The following is a 16,226-nucleotide window of genomic DNA, read 5'->3' as shown; positions in this document are numbered from 1 at the left end:
GATTAAAAATGCTAGGAAAGGGCTGGAAACCGTGGCTCACTGGCTCACACCTGTAATCCCAGTACTTTGGGAGGCCAAGGTGGGTGGATCGCTTGAGCCCAGGAATTTGAGACCAGCCTGGGCAACATAAGGAAACCCTTTCTCTACAAAAAATACAAACATTATCCGGGTGTGGTGGTACGCACCTGTAGTCCCAGCTACTCAGGAAGCTGAAGTGGTAGGATTGCTTGAGCTCGGGAGGTGGAGGCTGCAGTTAGCTGTGATCGCGTCATTGGACTCCAGCCTCGGCAACAAAGTGAGACCCTGTCTCAAAAAAAAAAGAAAAGAAAAGAAAAGAAAAATGCTATTAAAGTGTTAAATCACAAAATGAGTCACACTTTGTAAATTTTGTTTTCTACTTTGCTGTATTTTAAACACATTCCCATCTTATTAATACTTCGGTGACACTATCCTGTTTTATATGAATATGTCACAATTTCCTTTGCCAATATCTAATCACTTTTGCCCTACATTTAAATTGTGAGAAACAATTTCACCATAACATCCTTGTAACTAAATATCTATGTACTTTTAAAATTTCCTTAAGATCTATTTCTAGACCTGAAAATGCTGTGCCAAAGATATGTAGGTTTTTAGAGCAGATTTTTATGGCATTTTTAATATATGCTAAATTTTCCTCCAGAAAGTTTGTACCACATTTTTTCCCCGCTAGCAGTGTTTGAGAGGTTAGATTTTCCTCTCCCTTGATAATACCTGATATTTTATTTTTACTTGTGCATCTAAACATTTTCTTGTCGTGTATTCATGTCTTATTAATTACCTGCTTTGAGTTTTTTACTTTAAAATCTTTGTTTTTCTTATTAATTGATAAAATCTTATATATTAAAGATACTAGTTCCCACCCCCAACTCTCCCCCCTGCCCCGCTTTTTTTTTTGAGGCAGGTTTCTCTCTGTCACCCAGGCTGGAGTGCAGTGGTGTGATCTCGGCTCACTGCAACCTCCATCTCCTGGGCCTCCATCTCCGTTTCAGCCTCCCAAGTGGCCGGGACTAAAGGTGGGTGCCACCACACCTGGCTAATTTTTGTATTTTAGTAGAGACAAGATTTCACTGTGTCACCCAGGCTTGTCTCAAACTCGTGAACTCAAGCCATCCGCCTGCCTTGACTTCCCAAAGTGCTGAGATTATAGGTCTGAGCCACTGTGCCTGGCCTGTTTGTTTTGTTTTTGTTTTTTCAATATTTTCCATAGTTTTAAATTTGCCTTTGTGGTCAGGTGTGGTGGCTCATGCCTGTAATCCAAGCAGTTTGGGAGGCTGAGGCAGGAGGATTACTTGAGCCCAGGAGTTTGAGATCAGTCTGGGCAACATAGTGCATCCTCATTTCTGCTAAAAATGAAAAAAAAAAAAATAGCTGGATGTGGTGATGTGCACCTGTGATCCCAGCTACTTGGGAGGGAGGCTGAGGCAGGAGGATTGCTTAACCCCCGGAAGGTTGAGGCTACAGTGAGCTGTGATCTCACCACTGCACTCTAGCCTGGGCAATGGAGTGAGACCCTGTCTCAAAAAAAAAAATGCCTTTGCATTCTGGTCATGGTAGAGTTTTTTGGTTTATTTGTTTGGTCTTGGATCAGAGAGAGAGACTACACATACTTCTTGGTTTATGACACACTATTATCACTGTTTCATTTAAGGCACCACTGATTTGTTACAATTTTTTTTTTTTTTTTGTATTTTCCAATATCTTCTTCCAGTTCTATTGTCCTATACCTACTCCCAGTCTTGGGCTTCTGCTCTAGAATGTGATACCATTAATAACATATCCTTGAACATGTGTATATTTTTTAAATATATACATATAAAATATATGTTGATAGTGTTTTATATGTGCAACCTTTACATACTCATAAATTACACCGTGCTATAGATCTTGCTGTATTCTTTTTGTCTTTACTCGATGGTATCATTTTAAGATGAATTCATGTTTTAGATGTACATGTATAGTATTTCATAATGTGGAATAAACTTCAGCATTTAACTTATTCATTCTAATGATGAACACATAGTTTACCACCAACTCCCATCAGTGATAGATAACATTGGCCTAAACATCCCTGCATATGCCTAGGCACCTCTGTGTGAGTTTCTTTGGGACAGGGTCCTCAACCATGTTTGTGCTATGACTCCTTTAGCAGTCTGCAAAAACCAGATGGATCTTGATGGCTAATAGTGATATATTAAACTTAACCACTTAGTGAACATTCTTTATAATTGATATCAAAAAGAACATGGTTTTTGTTTTTGTTTTTTGTTTTCTTGAAATGCACTTTCACTCTTGTTGCCCAGGCTGGAGTGCCGTGGTGTGATCTCGGCTCACTGCAACCTCTGCCTCCCGAGTTCAAGTGATTCTCCTGCCTCAGCCTCCTGAGTAGCTAGGATTACAGGCCATGCGCCACCACGCCTGGCTAAGTTTGAATTTTCTTTTTAGTAGAGACGGGGTTTCACCATGTTGGTCAAGCTGGTCTTGAACTCCCGACTTCAGGTGATCCACCTGCCTTGGCCTCCCGAAGTGCTGGGATTACAGGCATGAGCCACCGCACCCTGCCTGAAAAGAATGTGTTTCGAAGATCAAGTTATACATTGTGTGCCAGAGCTTGTACTGATCTTTTCTGTTAAATGTCACCATTTAGTAAAACTCTTTCTCAAAATAACATTCTTAAAGGCATAAGATAAAATATATAGAATTACAAAAGAAACAACTTATATTAATATACAGTAAATGTTTACTTTATTAATGAATTAAAAAACAAGATATCACTATGACAATGTCAAAGTAGTGATAGCCATAAGTAATAATGTAAAGTGAAAATATTTATGATTTCTATTCATCACAATGTCAGTATTACTGTGGTTTATTGTCTACCTATATAATTAAAGAAAATGCTAAATTTCATTAGCACACATAGCTCTGCCTCTGGAAGGATTTTTTCCTTACTGCTCTCCTTTTGCACTATTCTTGGGTAGAGTTGTGTGTTCCAGCAGTCCATTCGTGGCTCACAAAAACATCTTGACTGAACCCATCTGATAACCAAGCCTAGGTCATATCTTCCCCCATCAGTTGGTCATAGGTGAGGCATTGTTGCAGCAGAAATAGGAGACATGGGCCTGGCCGCGGTGGCTTACGCCTGTAATCCCAGCACTTTGAGAGGCTGGGACGGGTTGATCATCTGAGGTCAGGAGTTTGAGACCAGCCTGGCTAACATGGTGAAACCCCATCTCTACTAAAAATACAAAAATTAGCTGGGCGTGGTGGTGGGCTCCTCAGCCTACTCAGGAGGCTGAGGCAGAAGAATCACCTGAACCCAGGAGGCAGAGGTTGCAGTGAGCCGAGATCGTGCCATTGCATGCTCTGGCCTGGGCAACAGAGTGAAACTCCATCTCAAAAACAAAAACAGAAAAAGAAATAAGAGACACTGGAGCTTGGGCCACCTTCTTATGTAATTTGCTTGTGGCCCATGGACATGCTGGACTTTATTTTGTATGCACCATTTACATTTTATAAGGAATTGCTGCTTCACTTATCTGAATATATAGTTTAATGGCTCTTATATCCATGATGGGTAGCTCTGGTTACACAGTCATTTGGTGTCCCATGTCAGAAGCTCGGTCTCCATTAGGGCCTAGTATCACACCTGAAGTTGCTTTCCAAATGACAAGCATCACCTTCTCTGCCCCTAGAAGGCATCACATTCTGCCAGAATCCTAGGATCTGGGTTGTAACTCTTCTGTTAAAGTTTGCCAGCAATCTACAATATGCTTTAATTATTAAATATCAAGGATACCTCTAACATCATTGATTCATAGTTAGCATATGACCCAAGTGGCCTAAAACTGCTAGTGTGTCTTCTCTTCCTCTTGGACCCACTCAAAGCTAGCGGCCTTCTGAATCACTTAATAAATGGGTTGGAGCAATATTCCCAAATTCAGAATATGCTGAAATCTAAAGAGGCCCACCAAGCTCTGTGCCTCTTTCTTAGTGGTAGATGTGTAAGGTGCAACAAGTTTTCTTGTTCCTTAGGACTATCCATGACTTCTTGGAATATTAGACCTCCAAAACCTTTGTAGTATTTATCTGCCGTTTATCTGGGTTCTATTTGGGCATCCAGAGTACTTGTCACTTTTTTTTTTTTTTTTTTTTTTTTTTTTTGAGACAGAGTCTTGCTCTGTCGCCCAGGCTGCAGTGCTGTAACACAATCATGGCTCACTGCAGCCTCAATCTCCCAGGTTCAAGTGACCTCTCACCTCAGCCTCCCAAGTAGCTGAGATTACAGGTGCACACAACCATGCCCAGCTAACTTGTCCCTTTTTATTCACCAAGTCTGTGTAGTATGACATCATAATGGAACAGCTTGATTTCCTGGAAAATATTGAGATCATCAAGAATTTTGTGGACTGTATTATGAAGAAAGCAGAAGAGTTTATTAGCCCTGGGTCAAGACAGTAAAATGTACTTCTGACTTTCTCATGTAAAAGTAAAGTTTTTTGACTATTATAGTGAGATATTGAAAAGAACATGTTTGTAAGATCAAGAGCTATACACCATGTGCCAGAGCTTGTGTTGATTTTTTCTATTCAAGATACTGCATTCAGCCCCTCAACTGCAGTTGAAGCTACCAGGTGGTTACATTTAATATATCACCATTGCTTCAGGTGGAAGCAGGAACTGCAAGGGCTAGGGGAGCTCCTCTGAAGACTGGTCTATCCCTCTCCCTGCTCTGAGCCCCTGCCTCCAGACCACTTTCCATCATTCACTCACTCACTCATTCATTCATTCATCCATCCATCCATCTGTCCCTGCTACCAGTTCCACATGGCTGGCCCAGCATCAGAGGAGGGGTGGGAGTGACAGAGCAGGGTACAGACACTGCCATCAGGGTATGGTCAGGACCTGGTGGAATGAGGAACTGGGGAGGGGCACTTACCCGGGAGGAGAAAGGGAAGGCTCCTTGGAAGAGATGATCTTAGAGCTGAACCTTGCAAAGCTGTGCTCTGATCCATGAAGCCTCCCATGCATGGGTGAAAGTTGGGAAAGGAAAATGTGGGACTGTGAAGGCCTTCAAATGCCAGTAAGGAGGGTGTCAGACAGATCTGTGTATCTGGAATATTACTTAGGGGCTGGTGAGAGGGCTGGACCAGAGGGGAAGACTGAGGGTGGGGAGACCTCGAAGGAGGATGGGCATGGTCCAGGCTGTAGAGAATGGGGCTCAAGTCCAGGCAACTGGGAGGAGCAGATACACAGGGAAGGTACAAGGGCAGGTGTGGGACATGTTCACTCTGAGGGGGCAGGACCCTGGGGGCAGGGACCTAGAAGCATCTTATGGGCTAAAGACAAAGATGGCCCTGGAAGCATCAGTGTGTGGTGGGGGATGGAGGCACTGAAATTGGGAGAGAGGATGACGTCTCCCCAGAACACAGTGGAGAACAAGGCCTGAGACTGAGCCCCAGGGCTCCTAACATCTCAGAGACAGGCAGAGAACACCAGAAAGTGACAAGTACTCTGGAGGTGAACCAGGTAAGGGTAGTGTCCTAGTGGTGGAAAAGGGAGAAGCATCAAGGAGCAGTGATGGAGTTCTTGGCATCAAAAGCTGCTGAGATGTGTAAAAGGACTGAGCCATGCAGATCCCAAAGTCATGAGGGAGGAAAGCTGAGAGTCGGGGCTGGGGACAGAGGGCTTGGCTGCCTTGAGTGAGGTTAAGCAGGGATGGTGAGGGAAGATGGGGACCCTGTTTGGGGGACTGGGGGTGACTAAAATGAAAATGAAAAAAAAGTATCCCTATTAACCATCATGATCTGGTATTTGCAGGAGTCATACAGGTAAATTAAACAGGGATGTGATGGGAACCAACACCTCTGTGTCCTTTAAATATCTGAGTTGTGCTTATTCCCAAAGTTCCTCTTGGGATGTGTTTCTGATTTGCTATCTTGGCCCTTTGGTGGCAGGAGGCATTTTTCAGGGTCATTTTCTAGCTATTCTTACCGTAATAACTTTTACACAATAGGTCAGGGGCTGTAAAAGTTTGGCCACCTGGTAAGTGTGTCTATTCAAATTTCACATCTGAGAACTGGGGATATAACCACAGAATAGGTTATTTCCTATTCTTTAGGATTCTGTTTTGTAGAATTTTTGGACTCACAGTGATATTGCTTGGCTGTGCCCCCACCCAAATCTCATCTTGAATTCCCACGTGTTGTGGGAGGGACCCGGTGGGAGGTAATTGAATCATGGGGACAGGTCTTTCCCATGCTGTTCTCGTGGTAGTGAGTAAGTCTCATGAGATCCGATGGTATTATAAGGGGGAGTTTCCCTGCCCAGTCTCTCTCTCTGCCTGCCGCCATCTATGTAGAATGTGACTTGCTCCTTCCTGCCTTCCACCATGATTGTGAGGCCTCCCCAGCCATGTCATTAAACCTCTTTCTTTTGTAAATTGCCCAGTCTTGGGTACATCTTCAGCAGCAGCGTGAAAACCAACTAATACACACAGTAACGAGGACTAGGGCCAGAACTGCATTTATTACCTGGCCTCCATAAGTCCTTTCTCTACCCAGTGGTCTATGATGGCATTTTGTGTTTGCTTGTTTTGGTGGCAGTTCAGACCCTGTTAGGTAACAGTCCTCAAAATGCCTGGAAAATGCCTTTCCCCAGTGTATAGTTTTTTAAGTAAATGGCTGCAAGAACTTCTAGGGAATGATTGGGGGAATGTTTATGGTACATACTTGAGCAGGTTTTAGATGGTCCTTCCTCAAGGAGACATATACTCCCCTTTAATCATGGGATCTCACCTATGAACTGGCTAAAAACTGGATGAGAGGCCGGGCGCGGTGGCTCAAGCCTGTAATCCCAGCACTTTGGGAGGCCGAGACGGGCGGATCACGAGGTCAGGAGATCGAGACCATCCTGGCTAACACGGTGAAACCCTGTCTCTATTAAGAAATACAAAAAACTAGCCGGGCGAGGTGGCGGGCGCCTGTAGTCCCAGCTACTCAGGAGGCTGAGGCAGGAGAATGGCGTGAACCCGGGAGGCAGAGCTTGCAGTGAGCTGAGATCCCGCCACTGCACTCCAGCCTGGGCGACAGAGCGAGACTCCGTCTCAAAAAAAAAAAAAAAAAAAAAAAAAAAACTGGATGAGAGACCACAATATTTTTCCACTTTGCAGCCAATGTCAGTCTTCTCTTCAATTTTTTTTGTGTTTTATTTTATAAGATAAATAAGTAACATCCTGATTGATTGGATATCCATCTGTCTTGCTCCTAGGAACAGCATGATCTAGTAATCATCACCACAGATGTCTGTAGGCCAAGCCACTCTGATCGCCATTCCAGCATTGCTATCTTTTATAGCAGTAATGTCCATATTGCCTCTGTTAGGTGCCACTCCCTGGCCTCTGCCATTCCAGAATCTTATTATGTCCATTGATAGTAGAAGGCCAGTTTCAAGGCTGCATCTCTTCAACATATAGAAGAAATGTGTCATTGAGTTTCTGAAAGATCCCAGTGCAAAATTCCTTGGTGCACTTCTTATTGCTTTAATGAAGCAAATATCTTTCAGGGATTCCTGGGAAATACAGTCAGATAGTGGATTTTCTGATCATATTGAATGAGTGTAATACATATATTTTAACATTTTCACTGCCGTGTGCCTTTTTATCCCTTCCTCAATATTTGCCAAAGTAGTTCTGGCATCTCCACCTCATTTACAGTAGGACATCAAAATGACCAAGCGTCAAGAGCAGCATATTAGAATAACTCTGGTGGGATGCAGTGGCTCACACCTATAATTCCAGCCCTTTGGGAAGCCAAGGCAGGAGGATTGATTGAGTCCAGGAGTTCAAGACCAGCTTGGGCAACATGGCAAGAGCCCGTCTCCACAAGAAAATAAGAAAATAATTAGCGGGGTGTGGTGGTGCATGCCTGTGGTCCCAGCTACTTGGGAGGCTGAGGCAGGAGGGTCACATGAGCACGGGAGATGGAGGTTGAAGTGAGCCGTGATCATGCCTCTGCACTCCAGCATGGGTAACACAGTGAGACCCTGTCTCAAAAAAATAAAAATAAAAAATAATAAAAAGTATGACTCCATATTTTTTTTTCCCAGGAGGCTAAACCCCAAGTCACAGGTGAGTGCTCCAGCGTCAACAAGCTTTTCACTTTTTTTTGAGATGGAGTCTCACTCTGTCACTCAGGCTGGAGTGCAGTAGCACAATCTCAGCTCACTACAACCTCTGCCTCCCAGGTTCAAGTGATTCTCATGCCTTAGCGTCCTGAGGAGCTGACATTGCAGGTGCCCACCACCACACCCAGCTCATTTATTTTTATTTTCAGTAGAGACGGAATTTCACCATTGTTGTCCAGGCAAGTCTCAAACTCCTCACCACGAGTGATCCTCCTGCCTCAGCCTCCGAAAGTGCTGGGATTACAGGTGTGAGCCACCACACCTGGCCACTACACAGATTTATATTTTATCCCCTCATCACTCTCCTGGTTCAATACCCTTGAGATTCATTCTCACACATGTTCATCCATTCTTGCTAGTACTTCTTATTTTGACCCTGTAATTGTTTTGATTGTGTAAGCCCTTTCCTTCTAGAGTAGGAAATGCGTTTTCCCTCTAGACCCTTACTATTCCTAAGGCAATGAAGGATGTGGTGGCAGGTCTTGGACAGAAAAAAAGCATTGTCTTCCAAGATACCTGACTCAGGTGAGGTTTCTGCAAAGCTTCCAGGGATTGTGGAATTTTCCTCTCTAGCAAGAAGGAGAGGACGGCTTCTTCTGGCAGAAGATTCGGGGGGAATTTGTGGGTTCCAGATACTGAGGTTTATCTACCCAAATGTCACTATACCAGCAAATCACTTTTCCTGTCAAGTCCTCAGCTTTGGCATAGAATTTTCTTTCTTTCTTTTTTTTTTTTTTAGACGGAGTCTCGCTCTTTCACCCAGGCTAGAGTGCAGTGGCATGATCTTGGCTCACTGGAACCTCTGCCTCCCGAGTTCAAGCGATTCTCCTGCCTCAGCCTCCTGGGTAGCTGGGGCTACAGGTATGTGCCACCGCACTTGGCTAAATTTTTTTATTTTTAAATTTTGTATTTTTACTAGACACAGGGTTTCACCACGTTAGCCAGGATGGTCTTGATTTCCTGACTTCATGATCCGCCTGCCTCGGCCTCCCAAAGTACTGGGATTACAGGCATGAGCCACTGTGCCCAGCCCGGCATAGATTTTTTGAGGCTATACATTCAGTCTCCTTTGCAGTTTTGCTGCTCTTACTGTTGGATCCTGGGCCTGATTTTTCAGCATATATTTCCCTACAGCTACAGGAAATGAGGATCATTTTTTCATTTCCCTCCCTTTTTTTGTTTAGTTTTTCCCCCAAAGTATAACTCACATGCAGCAAAGTACACACATCTAAATGTAGTTGCTTGATATATGTATTTATGACATACTTATACACCCTTATAACTACTGCTCAATCAAGATGTAGACCATTTCCAGCATTTCAGAAGGCTTCTTCATGCCTTCCCACAATCATCATTTCCCCCACAACGGTATCACTATTTTACTTCTTTCACCAGAAATTCATTTTCCCTATTCTTTAACCTTACCTAAATGGAGTCATGGCTTGTGATCTCTGGTTCTTCATTATGTCTGGGAGATATGTGCAAGTTGTGCAAAGCAGTAGTTCCTTTTTTTTTTTTTTCTGAGGCAGTCTCACTTTGTCACTCAGGCTGGAGCGTAGTGGTGCGATCTCAGCCCACTGCAACCTTCGCCTCCTGGATTCAAATGATTCCTCTGCATCAGCCTCCTGAGTAGCTAGAATGACAGGCACGTGCCACCATACCCAGCTAATTTTTGTATTTTTAGTAGAGACGGTTTCGCCATGTTGACCAGGCTAGTCTCTAACTCCTGATCTCAAGTGATCCACTCGCCTCAGCCTCCCAAAGAGCTGGGATTACAGGTATGAGCCACTATGCCTGGCCCAAAGCAGCAGTACTTGTTAATTGCTGTTTAGCATTAACAGCATATCACAATTTATTTATTTATTCTCCCATTGATGGGCATTTGGGTTATTTTCAGTTTGTGCTATTATGATAAAACAACTATGAAAATTCTTCTTTTTTTTTTTTGAGACAGGGTCTCACTCTGTCGACCAGGCTAGAGTGTAAGTGGCATGATCTCAACTCATTGCAACCTCTGCCTCCCACGTTCAAGCAATTCTGTCACTTCAGCCTCCTGAGTAGCCTGGACTACAGGTGCTCACCACCACTCTCGGCTACTTTCTGTACTTTTTAGTAGAGACAGGGTTTCACCATGTTGCCCAGGTTGATGCAAATTCTTATATACCACTTCTAGTGTATGTAAACACTCATTTGTTTTGGGAGTAGAATTTTTCAAGAGTAGAATTTGCTGAGTCATGTGCATATAATTTTAGATAAAAACTGCCAGTTTTCCAAAGTGGTTGTACTGACTTAAACTCCCCCACCACAACATAAAATGTTCCAGGTGCTCCACATCATCGAGTACTTACTTCATGTTGACAGTCCTTTTAAGTCATTCTCATGAGAGTGTAATAGCATCAAATTATTGTTTGTGCACTTCCTTGATGAATAATGACTTCATTGCGTTTTCATATGCATTTTGCCCTTCATTTATCCTCCTTGTGAAAAGAGTTTTGGGTACAGTTTTTAAAAATTGGGCTATATCCCAAAGGATTATAAATCATGCTGCTATAAAGACACATGCACACGTATGTTTATTGCGGCACTATTCACAATAGCAAAGACTTGGAATCAACCCAAATTTCCATCAGTGACAGACTGGATTAAGAAAATGTGGCACATATACACCATGGAATACTATGCAGCCATAAAAAAGGATGAGTTTGTGTCCTTTGTAGGGACATGGATGCAGCTGGAAACCATCATTCTTAGCAAACTATCGCAAGAACAGAAAACCAAACACTGCATGTTCTCACTCATAGGTGGGAACTGAACAATGAGATCACTTGGACTTGGGAAGGGGAACATCACACACCAGGGCCTATCATGGGGAGTGGGGAGGGGGGAGGGATTGCATTGGGAGTTATACCTGATGTATATGACGAGTTAATGGGTGCAGCACACCAACATGGCACAAGTATACATATGTAACAAACCTGCACGTTGTGCACATGTACCCTAGAACTTAAAGTATAATAAAAAAAAAAATTGGGCTATATGGGTTTTTTTCTTAGTGATTTGTAAGAATTTTTTTATACTCTAGATCTAAGTATTGTGTTGAACTATGTTCCAAGTTTTTGTCTTGCCTTTTAACTCTCCCAATTGTGTCTTTTGATGAACAGAAGTTCTTAATTTTAATGAAGTTCAATTTATCAACCTTCTCTTACAGCTAGTGCCCTTTGTTCCATTTAATCCCAAGGTTATAAATAGGTTCTGTGTTTTCTCCTAGAAGCTTAATTGTTTTACCATCCTCATTTATGTCTGTGATCCACTTAGAATTAATTTGGGGGTGTAGTGTGAAGTAGAGGTCAAAGTTTGTTTTTTTCACATGGCTATCCAGCACGAATTATCAAAAAGACTATCTTTTATTTGGGAGTGTCTTTTATTATTGTTGTTGTTATTATTATTATTTGACAGAGTCTCACTCTGTCACCCAGGTTGGAGTACAGTGGCATGATCTTGGCTCACTGCAATCTCTGCCTCCCAGGTTCAAGTGATTCTCCTGCCTCAACCTCCTGAGTAGCTGTGATTACAGCCAAGCGTCACCGTGCTCAGCTAATTTTTGTATTTTCAGTAGAGATAGGGTTTTGCCATGTTGGCCAGGATGGTCTTGAACTGCTTATCTCAGGTGACCTGTCTGCCTTGGCCTCCCAAAGTGCTGTGTGAACCACTGCAACAGGCCTGGGAGTATTGACTGCCATGGAGGACTCTATTTTATAGTGGGCATTGAGTTGGTAGCTACATGACATGAGTATGTTGATTTTTTTTTTTTTTTGAGACAGAGTCTCACTCTGTCCCCAGGCTGGAGTGGAGAAGTAGCACCATCTCGGCTTACTGTAACCTCTGCCTCCTGGGTTCAAGGGATTCTCCTGCCTCAGCCTCCTGAGTAGCTGGGACTACAGGCGTGCACCAGCTAATTTTTGTATTTTTTTTTTGAGACAGAGTCTCGCTCTGTCGCCCAGGCTGGAGTGCAGTGGCCGGATCTCAGCTCACTGCAAGCTCCGCCTCCTGGATTTACGCCATTCTCCTGCCTCAGCCTCCCGAGTAGCTGGGACTACAGGCCCCACCGCCTCGCCCAGCTAGTTTTTTGTATTTTTTAGTAGCGACGGAGTTTCACCGTATTAGCCAGGATGGTCTCGATCTCCTGACCTCGTGATCTGCCCATCTCGGCCTCCCAAAGTGCTGGGATTACAGGCATGAGCCACTGCGCCCGGCCAATTTTTGTATTTTTAATAGAGATGGGGTTTCACCATGTTGACCAGGATGGTCTCAATCTCCTGACCTCATGATCCACCTGCCTTGGCCTCCCAAAGTGTTGGAATTACAGGCGTGAGCCACCGTGCCCGGCTGAGTATGTTGATTTCTTTTATCAAGAGTTTAAAAGCAGCTAACCAAAGCCAAGCTGCTCTATAATTCCTTTTAAAAATGATTTTTATGGTGACTATTGCTACCTCTTCCAGTGCTAGAATACCACATATTCTTTGCCTTCTGCCTCCACCACATTCCAATCAAATGTAGACAGAGGCAATCAGGGAAGCCATTTTGTGAAGCTACCAGAGAGTATAGGCCTCTCACGTGCTACCAGTGACGGGGTTCTTTTTGCTGCCTGGCTGGTGGGTAATCCCGGTTTAGAATCCTGTCTCGAGGGCATTCTTTCTATGGCCACTTCTGTAGCCGCACTTGCTTCTTCTGGGTTTCCCCCAAAGCAGAGCCTGGGCCTAGAGTTGCATGCAGATGCTTGATTTGGTATGCGATTCCAGGGAGCAGGAGTGAAGGGCCAAGGAAAGTGAAGTAGGGAAGAAGAAAAAGGCAATGCTAGACTGCATTATTGGGTTGGCCCTGTTGCAGGAGATTGGTGTTTGTTTCTGCTGACACCTGCCGACCTCTATCTGAGGGACAAAAGAGGAAGCATTCTCCCCACTGGTGGCGAACACTTCTGGGTGCCTCAGTCAGTCCCAGTGGGCTCCTGAGTTGTCCTACACCAAGACACCACTGAAGACCATGGGCAGGAAGCAAGAGAGTGTGACCCATTCTCTCTCTCTCTTTTTTTTTTTTTTTTTTTTTTTTTGAGATTCAGTTGTGCTCTGTCACAATCTGGAGTACAATGGCACAATCTCGGTTCACTGCAATCTTTGCCTCCTGGGTTCAGGTGATTCTCGTGCCTAGGCCTCCTGAGTAACTGAGACTACAGGCACCCATCAATAAGCCTGGCTAATTTTTGTATTTTTAGTAGAGACAAGGTTTTGCCATGTTGACCAGGCTGGTCTCGAACTCCTGACCTCAAGTGATCCACCCGCCTCAGCCTCCCACAGTGCTGGGATTACAGGCGTGAGCTACCACACCCGTCCTGCCCACTCTTGAGGTGAGATAACGAGAGAGAAAAAGAGTAAAAGCCTATGTGGAGTACTTGCATCACAACCAGACGTGAGAAAGGAGAGGCACGCAAAAGCTTTCCAATGCGTGTATTGATACATGCAGCTCCTTGCACCCAAGGACAACAATGCAGCCAGGTACCAAAAAGTATCTGAAGTCAAGTACCTGAAATGCCATAAGGTGCTTTCTCCATATCTGCATTTCTCTGTGCATCTGCTTCATTTTCATCCCTCGACAATACAGCTTTCTTTGCTTCAAAAGTACAAGATGGGTGGAAAACGACCATTTCATCTCTTTTGTGTTTACCTGTTTCCTGCTGAATAGGGCGGCCGGACTGAACCAGAGCTCTTTGTTCCAAGTCCAAATATCCTGTAAAGGAAATCTGATTGCTTCAGGTTGGGTCTGGTATCAAGGGCTAGCGGAGTAGAATCATGTTGTTCTAACACAGTTGCTAAGAATACAGTTCTATGGATTGGGTATAGGGCAGGGTTTTTGTCTCCTGAGCTAACTCCCTTTTGGAGGGGATCGCCTTTTAAGGTATCCACTACATTAATCAAGCTCATCAAAACCTTGTTATTTCTATCTTTGGTGTAATGCTGAGAAAGTCTTACTCTACCTCATGATTGTATAAACATTCATTTTACATTGTCTTCATATATATGTTTATTTTATTTATTTATTTATTTATTTATTTATTTATTTTTTGAGACAGCATCTTGCTCTGTCACCCAGGCTGGAGTGCAGTGGGATGATCATGGCTCACTGCAGCCTCAAACTCCTAGGCTCAAGCGATCCTCCTGCTTCAGCCTCCTGAGTGGGTAGGATTTCAGGCTCCCACCACCACACCAGGCTATTTTTTAAAATTGTTTTTTGTACAGACAGGGTCTTGCTATGTTGCCCAGGCTGGTCTCAAGTCATCCTCCTGCATCAGCCTCCCAAAGTGTTGGGATTACAGGCATGAGCCACTGTGCTCAGCCTTCTAATATTTTTATGATTTTAAAAATTTAAATATTTAATCCACCTGGAATCTATTTAGGTACAAATTATGCAATAAGGACCCAACTTTTGAAAATATGATTAGTTACCTCACCACCAATTATTTAATAATTCATTCTCTTCCCCCTGATTTAAAATCCCAAATATTTCATATACCAAATTCATATATATACACTCTCTCTCTCTCTCACACACACACACACACACACACACACACATGCATGCACATGGCAGTGTGTGTGTAGTACTGCTTCTGATCTTTTCCATTGCTTGGTTCATTGCTATTTTAAATATATATGTAATATTTCATAAATAGTTTGGAAACAAGTACTCCCACTGATTTTAAATTTCTTTAGAGGGCCAGACACTGAGGCTCACACCTGTAATCCCAGAACTTTGGGAAATTGAGGCAGGAGGATCCCTTGAGCTCAGGAGTTCAAGACCAGCCTGGGCAATATGGCAAAACCTTGTCTCTACAAAAGATACAAAACTTAGTTGGGCATGGTGGCACGCCTGTAGTCCTAGCTACTTGCTTGAGCCTGGGAAGTCAAGGCTGCAGTGAGCCATGATCATGCCACTGTACTCCAGCCTGGGTGACAGAGCAAGACCCTGTCTTAAAAAAATAAAAAAAATTCCTTTAGAGGAACAACTGATTACACACACACACACACATACACACACACATACATATAACTAGCAGTTTCTTATGCATACTAGATAATGATAACAATTACAGTTTAAGAATATATATGCATGATTAAATATAAGATATATGTATTACTTTATAGCATTCATAAATTGCATATCATCAGGAAAAGATTATATCAGTATATTGATACATGTTTCTGTGTGATAGTTTCCATGGTAACCAGTTATCTTTTATTATTGTTTTAAGTAATTCCCTTCCTGAGAGAGGATTACACATATCTCTGCCCATAATAACTCACAATGCCTTTGATATGGTCTGGTTGTGTCCCCACCCAAATCTCATCTTGAATTATACTCTCATAATTCCCATGTGTTGTGGGAGGGACCCAGTGGGAGATAATTTAAATCATGGGGGCAGTTTCCCCCGTACTGTTCTCGTGGTAGTGAATAAGTCTCATGAGATCTAATGGTTTTATCAGGGGTTTCTACTTCTGCATCTTCCTCATTTTCTCTGAGGCCTCCCCGCCATGACTCTGAGGCCTCCCCAGCCGTATATAACTGTAAGTCCAATTAAACCTCTTTTTCTTCCCAGTCTCAGGCATGTCTTTATCAGCAGCAGGAAAAAGGACTAATACAGTAAATTGGTACCAGTAGAGTGGGGCGTTGCTGAAAAGATACCTGAAAATGTGGAAACAACTTTGGAACTGGGTAACAGTCAGAGGTTGAAACAGTTTGGAGGCTCAGAAGAAGACAGAAAAATGTGGGAAAGTTTGGAACTTCCTAGAGACTTGTTGAATGGCTTTGACCAAAAACCTGAAGCAATATGAACAATAAGGTCCAGGCTGAGGTGGTCTCAGATGGAGATGAGGAATTTGTTGGGAACTGGAGTAAAGGTGACTCTTGTTATGTTTTAGCAAAGAGACTGGTGGCATTTTGCCCCTGCCCTA

The sequence above is a fragment of the Theropithecus gelada genome, chromosome 4, assembly GCF_003255815.1.
Source record: "Theropithecus gelada isolate Dixy chromosome 4, Tgel_1.0, whole genome shotgun sequence".
Taxonomy (NCBI): Eukaryota; Metazoa; Chordata; class Mammalia; order Primates; family Cercopithecidae; genus Theropithecus; species Theropithecus gelada.
Note: the sequence above shows the minus strand (reverse complement) of the source record.